Source organism: Cricetulus griseus, chromosome 7, assembly GCF_003668045.3.
Source record: "Cricetulus griseus strain 17A/GY chromosome 7, alternate assembly CriGri-PICRH-1.0, whole genome shotgun sequence".
NCBI lineage: Eukaryota > Metazoa > Chordata > Mammalia > Rodentia > Cricetidae > Cricetulus > Cricetulus griseus.
Window position 1 is genome coordinate 125,894,739 of NC_048600.1, and position 23,078 is coordinate 125,917,816.

The 23,078-nt window shown below is 49.5% G+C and overlaps 1 long non-coding RNA gene across 3 annotated transcripts in view; it reads right to left on the reverse strand.

Annotated features, from left to right (window-relative positions):
- LOC100754175 overlaps nt 1–18,075 on the reverse strand; it is a 155,351-nt gene extending 137,276 nt beyond the window's left edge. For all 3 annotated transcript variants that reach the window (XR_004770821.1, XR_003487144.2, XR_004770823.1), the window contains exon 1: nt 17,505–18,075. This is a non-coding gene — a long non-coding RNA (uncharacterized LOC100754175). The remainder of the gene's footprint in view (nt 1–17,504) is intronic.
- Nucleotides 18,076–23,078: the final 5,003 nt, after the last annotated feature.

Genomic DNA, 23,078 nt, shown 5'->3' on the forward strand with positions numbered 1-23,078 from the left:
TTGCAAAGGACCTGGGTTTGATTCCCAGAACCTACATGGCAACTCATAACCATCTGTCACTCTAGTATCAAGGAATATGGCATACTCTACAAGCCTCTATGGGGACTGCAAACACACAGTGCATACATAGCTAAACATGCAGGCCAAAGACCCATACACATAAAATAAAATAAGCCAGGCATGCTGAGGAAAGCCCATAAACCCAGTATTTAGGAGGCTGAGGCAGGAAAATCACAAGTTTGAGATCAGTCTGGACAACATAGCAAGTTCAAGGGTAGCCTGGGCCCCTGTTATACCCACAATCCCACGGGAGGGGGGAGTTGAACTGGTAGTGAGGAAGGAAACTGAGTCAGTATGGTGACAGGACACAACAGCAGAGGTGTCTAGAAGGGGGTGGTGACAGTCTTCCAGGGGTGGCTTGTGGAAGTTGTCTGCTTCTTCAAGCAGTGCTAGATACCTACCCTACCAACACCCTTCTCCCTGGATCCCACTGGCAGATCTCCAAGCCCCAGCGACATCTCTGTCCTGGCACCAGATCAGCCAGCCATGCCACACAGCAAGCAAGCCGCACACCACCCCAAGAACACACCCACCAGGACAAACCTTTCATCCACTTTCCCTAACCCTGGTGTGGGGTACTTCCTCCTCTCCGGCACCCTCAACACAGCCCACAAACACACCCCAGAATCAAAGGTCTCAGACTGGACAGCCCTAAAACGCCTATCAAGCTAGGCGTCTTGGTGCCTTTGAGCCCCTTCTAGGGGCCAAGGATCCCAGAAGAGAGGCAGCAATTGCCCCATACCACAGGCCTCCTTGCCTGCACCCCTGTCCCGACCTCCCAAGACAAAGGCGCCTTTCTCCTTGCTCCTTGGGGTCACCACATTTTCGTCAAACCTGTGCTTGTTTTCTTTCTGCCCGGGCCCATCTTGGCTTGCCTCCCCCAGCACCACCATCCCCAGGAGACAAACACTGTATTGTTTCCATAGACCTAATAAATGACTCCACCCCCCCCCACTCACCTCCTGCCACTAACTCACTCACCCTCCCAGCCTTGCCCTGTCTGAAGTCTCCATTGTGCAAAGCGTCCCCCTACCCTGGCTGAAGAGCAAGAATCCTATGGGGGTGGGGAGGGCTTGGGATAAAGCATGCTTCTTCCTAGTGTTCTTCTGGAAGAACTGTCCAGAGACCAGAGGTGTCCCTGGCCCATTTAACCCAGCCCCTCCCTCTGGTTCACAAGCAGGTGCCAATGATAAAACAGTGATCTTCTGTGAGTTTTCTAAAATACCTCCTATTCAGTGGGGTACACTTCTTTTGGCCCCTCACAAAAAAGTTCAGGTAGAAAAAGGAACAAAGCCAAACAGTAGCTGATGCTCCTTCCTGACAGGTCAATTAGGGGGACTCCCCAGATGTGTTTGCATACTGTCTGTACCCTCCATGACCTTCTGCCACCAGGGCTTGCTCTCCTGGGCTACTGGAAGGTAGGGTTCAACCACATGCAGAAGCAATGAACTAGAATTCAGACACAGGTCACCTTGCCCGGCACAAGGGGACACACTGACTGTTCCAACTTGATTTGGGAGTTAGCAAAGAAATCCCCCAGAACCTGTCTTGGCAGAGCAAGGAAAAGTAGCGTGAAGAGGGCAGTGGACCCCCTGGCTCTGTAGCCAGTCACGTGGAGCCCCAACCTCTCTCATTTGGCCCTGACATTCATAAGCCACCTCCAAAGGCTGATGCAGTAACCAAACCAATTAGAACAGCACCATGACTCCTTCATATCCTACTACCCCCTCCAAGCAGAGAGAAGGGACTGGGGACTGGTGAGCCAGGACAGGGTGGACCTGAGTCACAGAGAAATGAAGGAGATGAGCCCCAGCAGGCCTCGAACATGTGACGTCCCAAAACATACAGACCTGGGCAGAGCCTGAGAATTCACACCTGGTGTTCTACATAGGAAGGCACCAGAGGCACAGCAAAGCAGAGAAAGCCATCTACCAGGGGCGAGGTGGAGAGGGGGTTCTGATTGAGAGACCCAGATACTCCCAATGCACACTCTCCCTGTCTGCCTGATGAAGCTCCAGGCCAAGGGGTGAAACGGGTCTCTACAATGCAGTGAGTCAGTCGTCCTAAACACCCAGATGCAACAGATGGGGCATTCTGGGCATGGTAAGGAAGTGACCAAAGAACCCCAAGAGAGGCAGTGACTGCCTAGGTGACTAAGATGGACAGGGTGTCTAGGAGAACCAATCCATGCCCACGCCCTGCTACCAGGCCCATCTGTCCATGGCAATACTTTCTGAGAGCCATACACCACCTCCTATAGGATGGGTACCTGCCAAGTCCAGGAGCCCAGGCATCTGCAGGAGGGGACAGTCCCAGAAGCACCCCTCCCCCATGGCCTGGCATTTACACGATCCACCTTGCCCCAAGATGATCTTGGTTCATACTCCAGGCAACATCTGGAGTTAGGACTGCAGGTTACAGTGGCTTGGCTATTCAAGAATGCTGTAAGGACCTCCTGCCTGCAGAGTGTGAGCCCCTTCTGCTCTCACAGCTATCTGACAAGAGCTAGGAATCTGAACTCAGCCACAAAGCCCACCTTGGCAGGAGGGCCCTTATCCCTACCTGCCATTGCTCCATTGTTCCACACCTCCTCCTGGGGGAAGGAAAGAGAGAGCAGAGGTATACAGACCAGGACTTCTGCAGCACTCCCTCCACACACACACACACACACACACACACACACACACACACACACACACACACACACACACGCACACACCGCGCACACGCGCACACACACACACGCACACGCACACGCACACGCACACACACCCACACCCACACCCACACACGCACACGCACGCACACGCACACGCACACGCACACGCACACGTACAACACAAATGCATATATGCACACTTACACATGCCAACTTCGGGGGCTACCATGCCTCCTGAGAAGGCATCACAGCTAAAGGGACCCTCCCATGGGAGGAGTCCTCTGTCTAAATCTTTAAATGTTGGCAGGGCGGGGTCTTCATGGCAAGAATATGACAACAAGGTTCCTAAATCCAGCCCATATGCCAAAGCAGCCAGGAACCTCCCTCCCAGTGGTCTGAGCTGACCCAAGCCTTTCTACCATGCCCTCAGAGGTGTGTGCTGAGCCCTGCAGAGACAAAACAACCTAGAAACATACCTTCACTTTCTTGAGCCTAAACAGCCAAAGCTCAGATAGTGGCGAAAAGACGAGGCTGGGAAGCAACAGGAAGGCCATGGATAAAGCCCAACCCAGACCACCTCCTGGAAGAAGACATGGGCCTGGTGACATCAACCATTTTGCTATGATTTTCATCCACTCAGTCCCACCACACCCCAGACAGCTGTCATGGGCCACTATGGTGTAGCCTGTAGCTCTGCAGTGATGCCTGTGCACATTCATATCACACACACACACACACACACACACACACACACACACACACACACACACACGAGAATCATCAAAGCTGGAACTTTACACCTTGGAAGTAACTCAAGGCAAGGCAATTTCCCTTTCAGAAACCCGCAAGGCAGGTGTGTGAGATGTGACCATCTCATCAATGAAGCTGACTGTCAGACTCAGTTATTTACAGGGCCCATTGCTCTCAGTAGATGTTCAGCAACACTCAATGGATACCCATCTCTAAAAAATGGCTAGTTGTAGAACTTTTTGGTTTACACAACTGAGGGAAAATCTCAGTTCTCTAACAGGCAAGTTGTGAGTGTTACAGGCACACACGAACACACACACACACACACAGAGAGAGAGAGAGAGAGAGAGAGAGAGAGAGAGAGAGAGAGAGAGAGACTCATAGATGGTTACCCACCCCAATACTGAGCCACCCAAAGTCCCTGAGCCCATGAATCTTCTAAAATACACACACACAGCTGGTGGCCAGTCCACTGAACTGGGAGGTTTTCCCTATCCAAATAATAGGAAAAAAATAAAAATAAAACCACCCCACCTAGGGATTTCTCCCTGGCCAGCAAGGACAACTTGCCAAAGGTCTTTTTGGTTTCCCAGAGGGGGTGGGGGACTTTAGGATCAGGATCAGTTACCTGATGAGAAAGTTGCAACTGAGCATCCCATGCCAAGACATCCCCTGAACTGCGATGATAATGACCCACACAGCTCTTCCCATCAAAGCCTGGGCAGACCCCCTTCTTCTGTTTGCTCAGACCCCTGCTCTCTCCAGCACAAAGTCTTTATTGGTCTCCCCGCAGGGGTGAAAATAAAGGGGGTTTTGTCCTTCTCCTGTCCCCCCTCCCCATGCTGGCTGAGTGAGTTTATCTGACATTGCAGGAGTCTTTGTAAACTGAATGTCCCAGGATAAGCGTTCCCTTAAGAGTCCCTTGGCCTGGGACAGAGGGACCCTCTCCAGAGGAGAATGGGGAGCTTGTTCCAATGGTCTTTTAATAGGGGGGGCGGGGTGTCCCCAGGACAGGCCTCCAGCACGCTCACAGAAGGGTCTCTGTCCCCAGGCTACAATGAAGGGAATTCTTAAAGACAAGGATGCTGAAGGGGGGGATTTTTTCCTAAGGGGAGGGGAGGGAAGCTAGAGAGAAGGGGGGGTGGCTGTACTTCTCATGGCCAGAACAATCCAGGCTGTGACAAGGCCTCTCTATGCCACAGGAACGACTGAATGGCTGGGCCTCAACAGCCCCCACAGAACAGAATTCTACTGGCATCCGGGTCTCCGTCAGCACAAGACGTGCCTCCCAAATCCAGGATGTAAAACCAGCACACCAGAAAGAATCTTTCTTACCAAGAGGAGGACTTTGTTACCTTGCCCTAAACGTCTATCCTCCAAAAGGTCAAGAGTCCAAATATCCACCCAGGAAAAGGATGGACACAGTGCCCACCAAACCCTTAAGCAAATAGTGTTCTGCCAAATCTTAAGAGGACAGCCATCATTTGTGCTTCTCAGTTGCTTACTTGGGTACAAGGTCATGTATAATAATAATAATAATAATAATAATAATAATAATAATAATAATAATAGCCACCCCAAAGTACCACAAATGTTTTAGAAAGATTGCCAGAGGAGGCTGTTTTGTATTTTGACTCCATTTATTTATTTGACTGTGCATATCTCCAAAAAAGTGAGAGGTCTCCCTGGAATGGCTGGGAGTGGTCTGTCCACTCAGAAGATCACCAGAAAACGTCCTTCCCTGCCTTGTTCATGGCCATCTGCAGGAAGCAGCTAAGGAAACAGAGACATCGTCAATGTTCAGAGAGTCAGAGTCACCAGGTACTCTGAGAGGATAATGGGACCCTCGGTTACGCTGTGATGTGTCCCAAGCCTCACAACAAATGACAAGGCTGTAACAATGACTGGCCAGGACATTGTGGAAACAAACATGGAAGACAGAAGCCTGAGGACCCTGGGGCCACTCCACACAGACCTGGAACACATTTGGAAAGAACAATGGAGCCGCTTTTTCAGTAGGATGTGGATTAAGAACACCCCCACCCCATCCCAGCTCCCACCTTAGCCTCCGCCAGGCACCAGTCCAACGTCAGAACATCGTGGGCCTCTTATCTACTGGTCTACCTGGAAGACATTTAGGCTTACCTGAGGTTGGTATCAGGCCAGCAGTAATGAAGTCAGAGGACACTTGCCTGGGCTTCCATTGAAGAGAGGAGCCCGTGTGGGTGAAACAGCGGTGCTACACAGGGGTACGAAACAACAGCCCTGCAGAAGCTCAAGAAGAGAAGTGTCGGGTGCAGAAGAAAACTTTGCAAAAACACAGTGAGTGCTGAACCCTTGGGTAAATTTGATTCTGCTCCATTGCATGAAAACATAGGCTGCTAGTTCACCTTCGTGGCTGAGAACCACTGAGTGCAATGGGAGAAGGCAACAGGAAGGAGGCAGAGATAGCCCAGGAGACCTGAGGGGGATAGCAGGCTGAAATCGAGCCCAGCTGATATAAACCTGAAGACAGCCAGGGAAGGTAAAATGGCTGACACCAGTCACTGCAGACCCCAGGACTTCAGAGCTAGAGGCCACCAATGAGCCTCCTCTCCCCACATCTCACACCCCCACCCCCACCCCGTCACTCAAGCCAACACATTCCTAAACTGGCTATTCATCCTACCCACCTTACATACTGAAGTCTACACACTGACTTTATACAAGTCATCTCACAGAAGCCCATGGAAACCACAGTCCAAATTTTACACTTCCTAGTGAAAAACCCCAAAGGGAATTGGGTCTTCTAGTTAGAAAATGGAAACTTTCTCCCCCAATTAAATCCAGTGAGAGCACAGAGGTACCTCGGTCCAAACAGATAGAAGCATGGAGCTGCTGTTTTCAAATCACAGGTTTTAAAGTTGGGGTGGGGGGGACATGTTGGGGAGCTGGACCAGTTGGGGTTGTTGGGGAGATGGTTCCACTGGTAAATTCACTAACTGCACAGACCTGGCAACTGGGGTTTGATTCCCGGGACCCACTTAAAAAGCCAGATGCTGGGCTGGAGAGATGGCTCAGCAGTTAAGCGCACTGTCCTGAGTTCAATTCCCACCACCCACATGGTGGCTCACAACCATCAGTTATGAGATCCGGTGCCCTCTTCAGGCCTACAGACAGAACACTGTATATTCATAATAAAATAAATCTTTAAAAAAAAAAAAAAAGGCCAGATGCTGTGGTGCACATCGATAACCCCAACACTCCTACAGTGAGATGGAATGCTGAGACAGGAAAATGAGATGGAGGGCTCACACAGGCAGCAGTGGCTGAAACAAGATACACCCTGTCTCACAAGCAAGGTGGGAGGAGAGCAGACTCCTGAAAGTTGTCCTCTGACCTCCACTGAAAACATATATGTGCTTGCAAGCCATGTGTGCACACGCGCAGACACACACACACACCACAGTCTAAATATTTTTAATAAGTGGAAGGAAGTATTCAAGTCCACCTACTCCAATCAATGATGCATACACCAACCCCAATCTTCCCTCAACCTCAAGGTCACACAGGGGCTTCTGTTCCCACCCTCCCAGTCATGTCCGTTAAAGAGTACTCTGTACAAAAGTCCCAGTGCACAACGGCAGGATGGGGGGGGTGCATCTCAGATGAGAGAGGGCATCTCAGCACCCCATCAGAAGGTGATGCTGGATGGCTCTCCCAAGTTCCAGGCACAGCATCCAAACATTGATCCCAGCAATGGATCCGCCCTCCGAGTTAAGCTCTGAGTTCCAGGATAAACAGCACACCACTGTCCCGGTGAACTAAAGAAGAGAAACCACTCACAATTGATCCATTTGCTTTCTCATCATGGCATGGGAACACACAACCCATCCTCACAAGCGTTCTTCATTGAGGATGCTGGGACATTCCCTCCCTCCTCCCAGGATCATCACTCTAAATGCCAACTATTACAAATGCCAAACAAGATAGCAGCTGGACTCAACAAGCCCAGGCTTCAGCATCACTCCCTGGGTTTCCACAGTGAAATCCATGATGCTGAGGCATGCTTTGAGCAAAGAGACAGGACAGTGCTGGGGGAACGTACTAGTTTTTAAGACAGACCTGTCAACATCTGGTCCAGACTCCATGAGATGGAAAATGCTATGCATTTACTGATAGTTCTCCAAACCTAATGTCATGAGGGAGGGACATAAGGGTGGCAAATGGAGGAAGTAGAAGTGAGGGGGGATGCCTGGAACCTCTGGGATGCTTAAGAAGAGTTCCTTATGCGGCAGACTCCAGAAAGAAAAATAAATTGCAGTTTGGGTACTAACTACTAATTACGCTGGCTATACTGTCTCCTCTACAGAGGAGAGGGTCTAATTCCAGTGGACTCTGAGAGGGAGAAGGGGACAGGGTTCTAAGAAGACAGTAGGTTACTGGGAGACAGGGTTAAAGGACAAATCACAGCCATAGACTCATGATGCAACCCATTTTGATTCCTGACTTCTAGAATGGCCCAAAGGAAACATACCTACCAGTTTTCAGCTACAGGCTTTGTCACTGACAACCCTGGTGACTTCAGATGAGTGACATAAGTTCCAAGACCCTCGATTTTGTCATCTGGTAAACAAAACAACCCCAACAATGGTAACTTGCACTCCTCATGGACCCCTTCAATACCTAAGAATTACCTCTTCTTCTCCCCACTTCACCCCCTCATAAAGCAATCCGACTCAAGCTTCAGACAGAAGTAATCTATCTATGATGGTGAGATGTCCCCTCCCCCTGACAGTGGTGAATAAGGACAGCTGGCAGCACCTGCCAGGGCTGCAGAGCTTCCTTTAAGGGCTCACACAACCCATGAGCATGAGTCATAGTGGCTCAAAGCCTACCTGTGTAGTATGCAGACAAAGCGAGCAATATGAGTGTCGCCCCCCCTCCTCCCCCGCCTCAAGCTCCACAGCCTGGAGATCAAAGGCACCTCTCTCGCTAGGCGCACCCGGGAGATCTCCTTCCAAGTTGGCACGTGAATGTGTGAACAAAAAGGAGCCATCTCAATACAGCCACTTGTGCGGCCACTCCTGCGCTGACTCCATGTCTGGCTTCCCTGGGCTCTCGACTTCCCTGCAGGCTGCCAGACACACGAGTCTGGCAACAAGTCTGCCCAAATCCATTGCCCCCAGCTCCTGGTGTTGGACTGTGAATGCCAGAAAAGGACGGAATGCATCTTCCCCCAAGGGACACGGGGATGAACAGCATGGGCCGGAGGATGCTCTAAATTAGGGAACTGGCTTCTTTTCTTTGAAGAAATCCCGGGTAAGAGCTGCCATTCAGAGCATCGGGCTGCTACTCTATGACAGTAGTGTGGAGGAAGAAGCCAGTCACAAGCAACATGGCGAGGCTGGATTTAGCAACCCAGGGGCGAAACTCCTGGCTCCAAGGTGGAGCACTGCAATGTCTGCACACAGAAACAGACTTTTGGGTTCCTGGAGGTAGAGGAGGAAGGTGCCGTTAGGGCATGTCCATCTGCCAGCTTTCCATGAGCATCAGTGTGCCCCAGAACCCCCTCAGGCACCAGGTTCACAACAAGCAACCCTGAGCTCCTCACCCAAAAGGAAGCAGGCACGAGGGTGAGCCCAGCTACCCAAGTTATTCACATCATGTGTTGAGAGGGGCATCTCCCCACATCTGCTGCTTCCCAGGGGTGTGTGCTTCCATCTGCAGAATCCTAGTGGATTGGGAAGATAGAGTGTGAAGCAGTAACCTGCAAGGGACCAATCAAGTGCTCCATGATTGGCCACAGCTGTGATGGGGGGAATACAAGGGCGGGGGCCCAGGATCTGCCCCTAATCAAAGTTAACACTAGGGACCTGCAGAGTCAGGAGACCTGAGATGCTGCCCTTCCTGCCACCACCAGAAGTAAACTTAAGAAGGAAGCTAGATACAGATGATGGAAAGAATCAGGGGGTAAGGAAACCAATAAATACCCCAAACCCCCTCAGTTATTTGAAACCTAGGATGGTTTTAAGCTGGGTCAAGCCAGTTTCCCTGAAACCTGCCAACTAAAAGCCAGTTACCAAGGTAAACACACTCCCTTTATAGATGAGGACTTCAGCCCAGAGGCCTAGCAAAATTGATACAGCCATGTAAGCGATGGGGGTGGCATGGGCAGGATACTGTGTGGAACCACTGCTCCGTCTTCAAAGCTGGGAATCCTAGGAATATCCGTCAAAGATCCCCAAGACTGTGGGAATTCATGGAAATGAAAACAAGTAACCTCTGGGCAGGACTAGAGGCTGCCGCATTCTTCTTCTTCCTCCAGCTAGAACCCCGGCGATTGACAGCTGACACTGCCTGAAAAGGGGTAAGTGATTAACCCAAAATCCAATGATGCAGTTAAAGGACCTGGGCCAAGACTGGCTTACAAGTTCAAATGACACCATCAAATGACCAGTGTAACCAGTGAACCACACACACAGCCACGGATACATCTTTTCCAAACTGTTGTCTATAAGCAGACATGTTGCTATGGCGACTAGGAAAAGGGTTTGGAAAGAGGCTCTGGGAGCCAGATTCCCCCACAACAATGAGAGAAGGGAGGGCCAGGTTACAGGAAAGGTACTTAAGTAACGAGAAAAGCCAACCCGGAAAGGCCCGAACAGCCTGGTGGTCAGGGTGGAGTGAGAAACCAGGACCAGCTCAGGTCTCTGGTTAACCACATCCCTGGTTTCCACTCAGAAATCTAATTAAAACTCTAAACACCCAAACTCTCAGGTGGGCTTGCCAGCAACCACAGATTCCCTGAGATTCAGCTGAGCACCTAAACAAGTGTGGCCTAAAGGCCAAGGAGGAAAGGTCATGGGCAGAGTTCACCCTGGCAAGAGGTCACAGGGAGCCATCTGCTCCCCTGCCTAGGGAAGCAATCCTGAAGCATGGCCTGACTCCTTCCATCACCACCACCCCCCACCACCACCACCCACCCCACCCCACCCCCGCCAAGCAGTTTCAGGGAAGCATCTCCCACTTCTGGATGCTTAATTCCAAAAGCAAAAAGAAACATTTTGAAAACTTTAAATGGCAAAGAACAGCATTTACAGTGGCTCCAGGAGAGCTAGGAGGCAGGGTAAATAAGTACAGCCTGTCCCCCAGTGTCCCCCAGTGTCCCCCAGTGTCCCCCAGTGGTCCCCCAGTGTTAGTAACACTACTCACTGAAGATGCCTGATCCCACCTAGAGGGTAGAGTCGGGGGTGGGGTATCCAATTACAACCCAGAACAGACGGAACCTTCTGGCTAACATCGGAAAACACTAGAAGAAATGAGGCCACCTGAACCCAGCTGTGATCCTGGCTCTCCACAGGATCTCCCACAAAATCTGACATCTCACTATAGGGTTCAAATCCCACCCCTTATGCCACTCAGCTGTATAGGGAAGGGCTCACTAATAAAAAGTCCATAAAAATGCTCACTTGCGCCAGGTGTTGGTGGCGCACACCTTTAATCCCAGCACTCGGGAGGCAGAGGCAGGCAGATCTCTATGAGCTTGAGGCCAGCCTGGTCTCCAGAGCGAGTGCCAGGACAGGATCCAAAGCTACACAGAGAAACCCTGTCTCGAGAAAAGAAAAAAGAAAAGAAAAGAAAAAGAAAAAGAAAAATGCTCACTTGTAGTAACGTTCCTACATTAAAAGTGTGAGGCTGTAGGACACTCAGGGAGAGAAGACACCCCACAGTCCCCGCCCCCAAACAATGAGACAAAGCTCCGTCCTCCCAGCCCCACATCTCCACACCAAATGCTTTCAAAACACCTTCCTTTCCTACACTGGCCAAGTTAGGGCTTCAGATCAGTAGGTGAGTTCTGCTGGGCCTAGGTCAACGGGCCTGGCTGCACTTACTGTGCCCAAAGGTCCTTCTCTGTCAGATGTGATGACACCTGACTGTGTCACCGGGCTGGTGGTGATGTCAGATGGGACATGGGCACACAACTACAGCTCTAGTAAGACTTCAGGAGTACACGAGGCCACTTAGCTTCTCCATTCAGAGAGGGACAACTGCAGTGCACACAGAACTGGGGGCCACCCGGAGCAACTCTGCTGTTCCTGGGTTCCTTAGGGAAGCTAGCTCCTAATGGAGGTTGCTTCCTCAAGGTTTCAAGCAGCCCAGAACATGGGGGAGGGGGCACAAGTGTGAGCAGGAAAGTGTGCACTGTCACTTGCAATGCCCAAAGGGTGCAGCTGCAGGGGAATGCAGGGTAGATCTTGAAAAAATAAATAAATAAGTAAACATGAAGTCATGATACAATCCAGTAATTCCACTTTTGCTTACAGACCAAAGACCTGAAAGCGGGCACCTAGATGAATAATCTACACACCAAAATCATAACAGCATTTCCCACCATGGTGAAAAGGCAGAATGAGGCGACATTTGGGACTCAAGAAGGAACGCAATGTGTACATGTTATTATAGCAAGGACGAACTTGAGGACATCATCTAAGTGCCTAGCATGGGACTGAATCTACCATATCCCTAAGACAGTCAAAGCCACAGACAGGATAGTAGATGGGTTTTCTGGGGCCGGGAAGACAGAAATAGGAAGTTACTGCTTTGTGAATATGAAGACTCTAGACAAATGCAAACTGCAGAAGGATGAGGACAAAATGCCACAACTGTACACAGAAAAACGACAAAGATGGTAACTTTTAACCTTGTGCATATCTTATCACAATAATGGCTGATTGTTTTCAATGAGTTAAGAAGTCACAACTGCAGTCACGATCATTGTCACCTAATAATGTAAATGCCTTCTGAATAAGGAAGAAACTCCTAAAAGCCAGCTATCTCATAACTTTGTTTCTAGAAGTAAAGGAGGGCAGGTCCCCTCCCCCAGAGAAGAATAACATCTTCAGGTTGACTTCTCACTGGCACCAAAACCACAAGAGGCCGCGGCCAGAGGAGCCAAAGGTGCAGGATCAGTGTCTAAGGTAGGATCCGAGCAAGCACCCAGTACTCAAAATCTGAAGGACGGAAGAAGCCCACAGTGGTGTGACTTGGAAAGGGAATGCCCCCATGATGGCTCACAAAGCATGCCGGATGGAACTGGAGGGCAGACAAGGTTAAGCCTCCCATCCTTACCTACCCAGACAGACTTCTCAGTCCAGTGAAAGCAAAGGAAAACAAACTAATCACAGTAAATGAGGTCAGGGACCCACTTGTTAGGCCAAAGAAATGGATGCTAAAGGTGCTAAAAGATGAGCTTCCTCTACGCTGCTGGGCTAGGTGGGATCACAGAGTGACGCGGGCTGATCTATTTCTAGGGTTACAGAGCCATAGCCCTCTTCTGTGCTCCCCCAAACACAGCCACTTCTGTCTAACCACACACAAAAGCACCTGGCTTCGAGACTTCCATGCAAAAACCTGTAGCAACAAACCAAATAAGGGAGGAGGTGATGATTCACATACAGAAAAAAGAATTCTTGGATGGAAACTTGCTACTTCAGCATTCTTGCAGGTTGCAGGATTCCTCTGGGCTTTGGGGCTCTCATAGAATCAAACAGGAGTGGTATTGTATAGGACCCCCCCCCACCCATGCCGCCGCAGCCATATCACAATCTCAGTCTACAAAGCCAAGGAGCTTGAGGGATTTTGAACATGGTGTCCTTAGCCAGTGGCCTAACTGAAGGGGGTCAAACCCCATCTTCTTGTTCTCTCAGTGTGGGGCTGCTAGCTGGGTGTGGGGGCTCATGCCTGTAATCTCAGCACTGGGAGGCAGAGGCAAGAGGGTGGTATTATATTCAGGGCCAGCCTGGGCTTCGTCAGGGAGGACCTGTCCCAATGTCAAAAGAGTAATTTGGTATGGAAGATGCCACTGGCTCCATGGCGATACTAATGTTGACTAGGATGCTGTGGTCATAACAGAGGTCACAGCAGTCTGTGTGAACACCTGTACAAAGCTACTTACATCTTCCAAGCTTCCAGGGCCTCACATGGGAGAAGGACTGCAGATCAAATGCATTCCTGCAGCCCACAAAAGTGCTTCCTTTGTTACAAACCCACCCACAGCACAACTGTCTCATTCAGGACAAAAGACACCTGAATTTGAGAAGTCTCCATGAAAAAGTGTACCAACAAATGACACAAGCAAATGAGTCCCCCGTGTAAGTGAAGGGACGCCACAGAGGTTGCCTGGAGGAGGAGATGCAAATGGGCTTCATGGCCAGGACACTTCAGCAGGGGAGAGGCTGGATTTGGGCTCTCGCTGGCCAAGAATGAGTAACCTCATCCTTGTGGTGTCTCCAGTACAATAGCCTGGTGAGCATATTAGAAAGGCAGGGCACCAAGCTGCCTTCCGAGAGCCCCACGCAAATCAAAAGGGAACAAAGCTGGGGTAAGCGAGGACAGTGTTAAGCAAGTTCTCCAAGCCATTCATTCTCTGCCTTCAGCTTGTGGAAGGCCAGGGGATAGTCTGAACTGGAACCAGGTTGATCCAGGAAGAACTGTGGCTACTTGGGTGGGGCGGGGTTCAAGGATAAGTCCCCGGAGAGAGAGACAAAGCAGCTATGGAGCGCCGCGTCCATCCCAAGGCTGATTAGTCCTAACACCCCAGCCCCTCTCCCTTAACACTTCTGTGATGAACCCTCACTGGAGTGGGCTAGTAACAGAAAATGCTTGGGCCTGCCTAAGGAGTGAGAGAGAGGTAGCAGATTGAAGATTTCTTGGATTACAAACCACAGTGTAACTGGGTGGGTTGACTCTCATCTTTAATCTAAGCACCTGGAAAGCTGAGGCAGGGGGATTATTTCAAGGTCAAGTCCTCCCTGGGATACAGAATGAGACCCTTTCTCAAAAAAAAACAAAAAACAAAAAAAAAAACAAACAAAAAAAAAAACCAGCAAGCAGGTGATGGGGAGGGTTAGGGTGCTCAAAGAAATATTAAGGCTGGATATCCAGGCTTTAGAAGTGTGTTCTTCTGAGACTGAAGAAACCTCCAAACTGCAGAACCTCACATAAACGTAATCTATCTATGCTCCGTGCAGCCGGCCAGACCACGCTGGAAACGGCCAAGTGATGCTAGAAGCAGGCAGCCCTGATCGACACATATTGTGGGTCCAAGGCTTAGACTCATGGAGCCTCTGTGTCCAGGTGGTACAGATGTGTGGGGCAAGCATGCCAGGGAGGCTTTCTGGAGAAAGAGAAAAAGATCTTGGTCTGGCTTCCGCTGGCCAAGAGTCAACGTTCTTCTCATATGCGTTCTTGTATGTGAAGGTCTCTGGTCAGCCTGCATGCTGGCTCCCCTCACCCCAGAGCCCCACACACACACCAATATCCTTCATGCTGGCTTCCCTCACACCAAAGCCCTCCCAAAGTCCTCTATACTCTTAGGGGAAGACAGAGTTCCCTTACCCAGAACTCCCTCAATTCACTCAGAGGTGGGCGCAAGGCTGCCAGTCCCTTTAGCTCTGTCCAGGTGACCAGGAAATGCAGCCTGGGCTAGGTCTGCAGCGGGGGACCTGACACACCTGCCACTCCTGTGTTGTGAGTCACTGCGCAAGCACTGCACCAGGTACTTCTCAACCGTGGAGCAGGCTGCTCGGCAGCTCCTCTCACGCACACCGGATGTTATCTCTCTCCTGGCTCCAGAAACATGTTGAGACAGATCTGGTCAGAACCCAATTTTCACTCAACAACATGCCTGGTGGAAGTTTGGTGGAGCAGGGGACAGAGAAATGATTCTCCCACTTAGGGTCAGGGCCTCCCAAGAGGTCCTCGGGAAGGGGGTGTTGATCTTGTTCGGCAGCTGTCAGACAGGATGGACGAGTGACCATGGATAGGAGGTGGAGGGCAACCTCTCAATACCAGGGCTTCTGGGAACGGCCACCCGTTGTGCTCCCTCGGCCTCCATTTTTACAAGATGACTTCTGTGGCACTCAGGATTCGATCCTGGGTCCAAGGAAGAATGCCTGTGATAACTGAGAGGAGTCGACACAAGGCCTGTGACTGAGTTAGAAGCCCTGGGTCCTTGATGGTATCCTAGGGCCTGAGCACCGCCCCATAGTGTGTGCCAGATGTTGACAGATGTGGGGAAAGGAGACATGAGGGGCTGTATTTGCAACTTTCCTACCTATCTAGGTCCGTGCTAAGTTCTAAAGTTAGCTTTAAAGAAGAGGCGGCATTTTCAACCTTGCTGCCTGGTGCCCATGGATCTAGTGTCACTGAAGCAACTGCCATCACAGTTTTAAGGAACATTTCAAGCGAACTGCCCCCGAAGTGTTAAGCCACTCTTGGGAAGGGAGCAAGCTTTGTATCCACTCAACTGCCTATGTTACATTTTAGCCCCAAAACTCCTTGTCCTCTCCCTAAAATAAAAGCTGTGTAAGAGAGGAGTGGCACCCTTTGCCTCCAAACCCTCTCTGAAATGTCTTCCACTGGAATTGCTCTTCTAGTGACTGACTTAAATAGGACAATTTCCAGACACTTCTCTAGGAACATCCTCCCAAATGTAGAGAGACACATACTAAGGGGCCCTCACCAGCTCACCATCGTTGTTGTAAGTTTGGAAATACCTAAGCATCCAACAGGAGACTGAAATATCAAGCAAATGGTTGCTTGGTGGCTGCAGGAGAATATAGCAGTACTACAGAGTCAGGATGGGGGGGACACATGAGCAGGAGACAAAGTCATGAATATTGTGGGTTGCAGCAGTGGGGAAATGGGTGCAGTTCCCAGCATCATGGTAACTGGATGTTTTTCTACCAACTGCAACTTTGTTTATTATTACTTCCTGTAGTACAGAGAAGGGGAGAATGGGTGGGGAAGAGGTATGCTGTCCATCCTTGGTCATTGAGAAAGTCTCCAAAGTGCCTCTCCTAGGGTCAGAGTGAGGCAGAGAACCGGGCGGGGGAAGGATGGCCACTAGGGAACCATACTGGGCAATATATGCAAGGATCTGGGTGGAGCTAGAGGCAGCAGGACCCCAGAAAATTCCTCTTCCCAAAAAATCGTCTTGTTTTCCTTGTGCTGCCTAGCCCTCCCTCCTAAGCAGGTGTTGACTGAGAGCTGTGGGCCTCCAGGCACTTACCAAAGTCAATCCTGGACTTGGCAGCTTCCTATGTTGGGGGGAGTTCTGGGTGGAAAATGGGTCACCATGCACAGGTTCCAAAAGAAAGCCTAAAAACTGCAGACAAGGATGGGTGGAGAAGGACAGAGGTATCCCCAATCTGGGAACTTGTCCCCAGGAGACCACCTCCAGGGGGTAAGGTTCTGGAATGAAGGGTGACAGCCAAAGAGAGAAAGAAATAGAAGAATCTGGTGTAATTTAGGGTGGGGTAGTTCAGTCATTCATTCAATCAACACCTACTCTTAGGCTATATGGTGACAGGTACCAACCTCCCCACAACAACGCAATCACAAGTGGACAAAGAGAGGAGAAAGCTAATGGGCACAGGTTCATTTCATTTACAATTACGTCTCAAGACCTAAGCCAAAAGTCCTCTTCATGATACACACTGCACAAAAAGGAGGAATGTAGCGGGTGTACACACGGTACCAAATTTATCCGTCTTTCCACCCAGAAAGCATGCTCGCAGGGTGGCCAATATCCATCCCTTCAACAGCTCCACAGCAACCCAATCTTCCAAATAATGCAGTACCCACCCAGCGCCCCCGCCGCTACCCAGGCCCTGTGGCCTCTTACAAACACTGTTCCTCGGAAGCCCGCTGCATGAAATGGGCAGCTGCCTGGACAGTTCGCAAAGCAAAGGATCCCAAAGGCCCAACCCCGAGAAAAGGCAAGTGCCAAGAAAGCAGGCCCTTCCTCCGTTAAGTCTGGGTAATCAAAGGCTTCGACACGCCTGAGGCTAAAGGACGATGACCCAGAACGGCCGCTACCTACAGAGATCTGAGCTAGTGGGTTCCACCTGAAGGCAAAGGAGTTGCTACAATGACCCCCGAGAGGTCAACTAGAACAAAAATTCCAATGCTGAAACCTTAAAGCAACACAAGGGGGGCGGGAGGAGGTAGGCAAATCAAATTCACAACCTCACGCCGCAGTGAAACTTACCTCCAGGTGGGAGGGCAGCTGGGAGATGAAAAGACAACCATGGATGATGGAGACGAGGTCCTGGGCCTTCTAAATCCAGTTGATAAGCACCAAGTAATCCATGTTAGAAAATCCGGCGCCCTCACCTCTTTCTCCCTGACCATCCAGCGCCCGAAGCCAAAGCGCCGCTATCGCGCCGAGGACCCGCGTAGGTAGAGCGTAGACCATGCGCCCGGACTCCCCGGAGGCTTCAGCGCGGTCCCCGGGAGCGGACCTGCGCCAAGAGCTGCGGGCGAGGGCCGCCGAGGACTCTGACGGGCGCATCCAGTCTCCTAGCACAGCTCTGCGCCTTTCTTCTGTGAGCATCGACAGCACAAACACCCAGTCTGCGCTAGAAAAAAACCCTCCGGAGAATCCAGAATATCCCATCGAGGCCTCGGGGTTTGTAGGTCCGCGGGGATCGGGCGGCACAGGGAGGACGTTCACGAGGCAGGAAAGCCCTGGAGGTGCCCAGACAGCGTCCACCCCAAAGCGAAGAAAACAGTGCGCATGCTGCGCCACCACAGCTCTGCGCACCGCTGGGCCGCTCCGCGTTTTTATACAGACAGACTGCCAGTCCAAGGAGCATGGTCAGAGGGTGGAGCAAAGCGATACATTGGCCGAGTGGTATCCTGGGAATTGTAGTTCCGTCTTCCTACGCCTTAACACTCATGGCCAAAAGGTTAGAGTTGGATCCCCACAGCTACCTTCCCTAGTAGCCAGCCTTTCTCCACAGACAAGGCTGAGATTCCATTCTGTTCTAGTTTCATTTCTGTTGCAACTAAAAGGAGAGAGGAGTTTATTTCAGCTTCTGAAGAGGAAGCTGCCTTAGTCGCTGCTGTGATAAAAGAATGTAGAAAGCAACAGACACTAAGCAACAGCTCAGTTTTTTGACACAGAAGACAAAAATCATACACTGGACAAAAGGTAAGCCTATTCAACATATGCTGCTAGCAAAACTGGACTTCTGCCTGCAGAAGGGTGAAATTAGATTTGTATATTTCACCTTGCACAAAAAAAATAAGTTCAAATTGATCAAAGACTTTAATTTATAACCAGAAATACAGAAACTTTTAAAAAGAAAACAAGATACTTGGGTAAGCAAGATCTTTTTGAATAGAACATCAACAACATAGGAACGAACCCCAAATATCAACCATTGAGACCGCATGAAAATAAAAAGTTCTGGACAGCGAAGGGATCTGCAGAGTTAATAAATAGTGTGGGAGAAAATGTATACCACCACATTCCAGATGAGGGACTACTATCCGGAATTTACAAAGAATTGCAGAAACTAAATACCAATGAGGCAAAACTGCCAATCAACAAATGAGCAAAGGAACTGAATAGACAGGAGAGAGAGAGAGAGAGAGAGAGAGAGAGAGGGGGGGGGATGAAGGAAGGGAAGGAGAGAGAAAGAGAAATACAAAAGGACAATAACTCTTTTTTTAAAGTGTTCAATATGCTGAGCCAAAAGGGAAATGAAAAATAAAACTATGTTGAGATACCAGCTCACCTCAGTCAGGATGGCCGTGATCAGCAAGTCTGACGAGAAATGTTGCAGCGGGGCAGTGGTGGTGCATGACTTTAATCCCAGTACTTGGGAGGCAGAGGCAGGTGGATCTCTGAGTTTGAGGCCACCCTGGTCTACAAGATAGCCAGGACTACACAAAAAAACCCTATCTCAATAAACAAACAGCAACAACAATGAGAGAGAGAGAGAAAGAAAGAAAGAAAGAAAGAAAGAAAGAAGAAAGAAAGAAAGAAAGAAAGAAAGAAAGAGTGAGGGTAACCAGCTGTGGAATGGATTGTATACAGGCAAAGCTGGAGTCACACAGCCCTTGTTTAAAAACTTCCAGATGAAGCAATAGGGACTGGTGTTTGGTTGTGGAAACAGATAGATATGGATATACATAACACATAAATGCATGTTTATAATGGGTTACTACACACACACACACACACACACACCACAGACACACACACACACACACAGACACACACCACAGACACACACACACAGACACACACACACACACACACACACACACACACACACACACACACACACACAGATACACAGACACACAGACACACACACACACACACACAGACACACACACAGACACACAGACACACAGACACACAGACACACAGACACACACACACACCTGCCTCTGCTCATCCCACTATGAAAGACAGATGCAATGACATGCCAAGACCAAGAAGTACCAGGCCTATGAGTACTTTCTAGTACTGTCGTCCTATGTAAGGTATCAGGGAAAAAAATGGCTGAATCTGGATCAAGGGCCAGACATATATAGGAAAAGCCTTGACCATCTTATAGGGCTAGAAAGTAAGAAAGTGCTAAAATGTACATAAGTACTAGAGGCAACCAATAGTTACATGTATATGGCAAAGGGACACAGAAAGCCAGGTCTGACGGCATAGGCCTATTGCCTTAGTTACTCAGGAGGCTGAGGCAGAGAAGTTCAAAGCCAGCATGGGCTAAAGAGTGAGTTCAAGGCCAGGTGATGGTGGCACACACCTCTAATCCCAGCACTCAGGAGGCAGGTGGATCTCTGTAAGTTAAAGACCAGCCTGGTCTACAGAGCGAGTGCTAGCATAGGGTACAAAGCACACAGAGAAACCTTGTCTTGAAAAACAAACAAGCAAACAAGCAGAAAAGAGTGAATTCAAGACCAGCTTGGCGAACTCGAGATCCCATATTTACAATGAATAGCGAGGAGAGATGAACGTCTAGCTCAGTGATGGAGTGTGTGCCTGGCAGAAACAAGACTCTGGGATCAATCCCTGGTACTACAAAGATAAAGAGGGCGGGGCGAGGAGAAAGAGGACAGAGGATGGGGTGGGGGTTAGGGTTTGGGGGGAGTGTGAGTGAGCTAGCAAGCAGGGAAGGAAAGGGTGGGGTGAGAGGAGAGGAAAGAGAGTAGAAGGGGGAGGGACAGATGGATGGGAAGGAGAAAAAGAGACTGGGAGGGAAGGGTAGAGAGTGGGGCATGGGAAGGGGAAGGGGAAGGGGAGGGAGGGAGCAGGGAAAGGAAAGGGGGGCAGAAGAGAAAAGAAAGGAGGGGCGGGGGGGAGGAGGGCATCATTTCACTGAACTCCAAGCATCGGACTCTGCCTCTACTGATGCACGTGGGGTTTTATTTATTTTAACTTTGCAAGTAGGCATAAATACATATATAGCTCTAATCAAAACCTTTTGCAAGTCAAAACCCTCTTGAGCAGAGTGTTTGCTTTAACTAAGTGGAGCCTCCATCTCTCCCTGCAGTGTTCTTCCTGCCAGAAGTGTGTGTCCGGAGAACCTTCCTGACCAGCGAAAGAGGCAGAAAATTCAGAAACTGGTTGCCATGTAGGACACTCAACAGCACCCATGGCTGGCCTGAGGCCACAAGTTGTATGAATCTCTCAGATCTCGGGGTATGAATATTGGCTGGTTAGAATATGCAGATGAACTTGGCACTGGTGTCCAAAAGAGAAAAAAAAAAAAAAAAGTTCAAAGGGAGAATTGCACAAGGAAAGAGTCACAAGCAAAGAGGCCTGGCAGGTGAGCCAGTTTAGAGGGTGAGTCTATGGAAGTCATTGCTGGGTTTTGCATGCTTGGTGCAGAGATTCAAATAACTGAAAACCAGACAAATACAGAGCTATTTTAGGGGCTAGGGAGGGATGCTATGATTCAGCCCAGTATTCCTGAGCTAGCAAGTTCCAGATAGGCCCAGCCCCTCTGAAACATGAATCTCCCCAGCATTCAGAGCCTAGGCCTTTCCCGTCACACCACATGACACAGAACTCTCTAGCCTCTTCTTATTCCTTTGCAACATATTCAGGTCTCAATCACAGACCACGGAAAGCTCAGAAGAAGTTCCTACCAAATCTTAGCTTAGCATTTTCAAAAGTGCAGTGCTCGGTTTTCTGGCCTGCTCTCACTTTCAGTACTGAGATTGTCCTCTCCCCTTGCTTGGTCAAGACTACATTTTTTTTCCAAATCAGAGCTGGAAGCTTAGAAACATCTTTTCTACTCCTTCCCCCTTCTCTCCCTCTCCCTCTCTCTCTCTCTCTCTCTCTCTCTCTCTCTCTCTCTCTCTCTCATGCACGCGCGCGCGTGCGCGCGCGCTCACACACACACACAGAGACCATGAACTCTTTATGAAGCATGTTCTGAGATGCTTAGTATGTTGCTGGTTCCATTAATGATTCTGACCCAAGGGTAAGTCCTTGCCATTTCTTCGTTTGATGACCCCTTGTCATCACTCACACCATGCCATCTCAGGAATGTTCTTCAGGATCTTCCGATATGGGCTTTCTGTCACCGCTCTACCCCGGGGAAAGGGGAGGGAGGGAGGGAGCAGGGAAAGGAAAGGGGGGGGTGACTGATTTCAGAACCTCCAGAAAAACAAAACCTTATCAGGACATCCTTTTCACTCACTTAACACTTAGAATGTTCTGTCATCCACCCCTGCTTAGGCAGATGTGCATCTATGGCTCCTTAAAGGGATGTTAAGCGCACTAGGATTGAAGGTTTGCTTGCTTGAAAATCCCCTCAAAAGAGATTCAGTCAACATTTTTCTGGTTTAACTTGACTGATAAGACTGCATAGCTAAGAAAGAAAGAGCAGATAAATGGTGCTTTTGAAGTAGACAAATTCACTCATTCCCCCAAATTGTACAGAATCTCCAGATGTCATGTCCACATATCTCCATCCCAGCTGATAGAGCTTATTGCCCTGTGCCTATGCGCTACCATCAGGGTACCAGTTAATACTTTTGATGGATTGTAGAATCATGGAGGATAAAGTTTTCTGAATTGTCACATATAGAGAAGAGATCCTATTTCCTAGACGTCATATGAAAAACAGGAGTAGGTATCTTTTGTGTGAAAATCAGAAATGGTGGTCACGCAACCATTCAACACACATCTACCTGGCCCTGCTAAGCACTTTGGAACTATGTTCACCACTGGGGATATGATAATAAAGACATGTATGTTCTCTTTCTTTGTGTGGGACTCAGAATACATAGGTGAGTGGCTAAATTAAATAATCGTGCAGTACAATAAGGACAAGAAAAGACTTAAGTCTAACTTGTAAATATGCATTGTTTACTTTGCTGTTGCTGTAATAAAGTACCAAGAGCAAAGCACCTTATAGAAGAAAGAGTTCATTTAGGCTGACGGTTCTAGAGGGAGAGTCCATAATAATAACAGGGTAACCATAACAACAGGAGGCCAAGGCAGGAAGCTGACAGATGACATCTTCAGCCATAAACATGAAGCAGAGAACAAACTAGAAGTAGACTGAGACTATCTACTGTCAGAGCCTGCCCCCAGTGACAAGCTCCTCCCCTCCTCAACCACCCCAAGCAGTACCACTAGCTGAGGACCAAGTGGTCACAGGCCTGAGCCTGTGGGAGACCACTTCCTATTCAAACCAGCGCACAGTGGGAAAAGAGGCTCTGGCTTAGAAAGGCTTCTCCCAGCAAGAGACAGTTTCCAGAGCTGACAGACACAGGACCGTGAGTGGCAGGTACACAACAC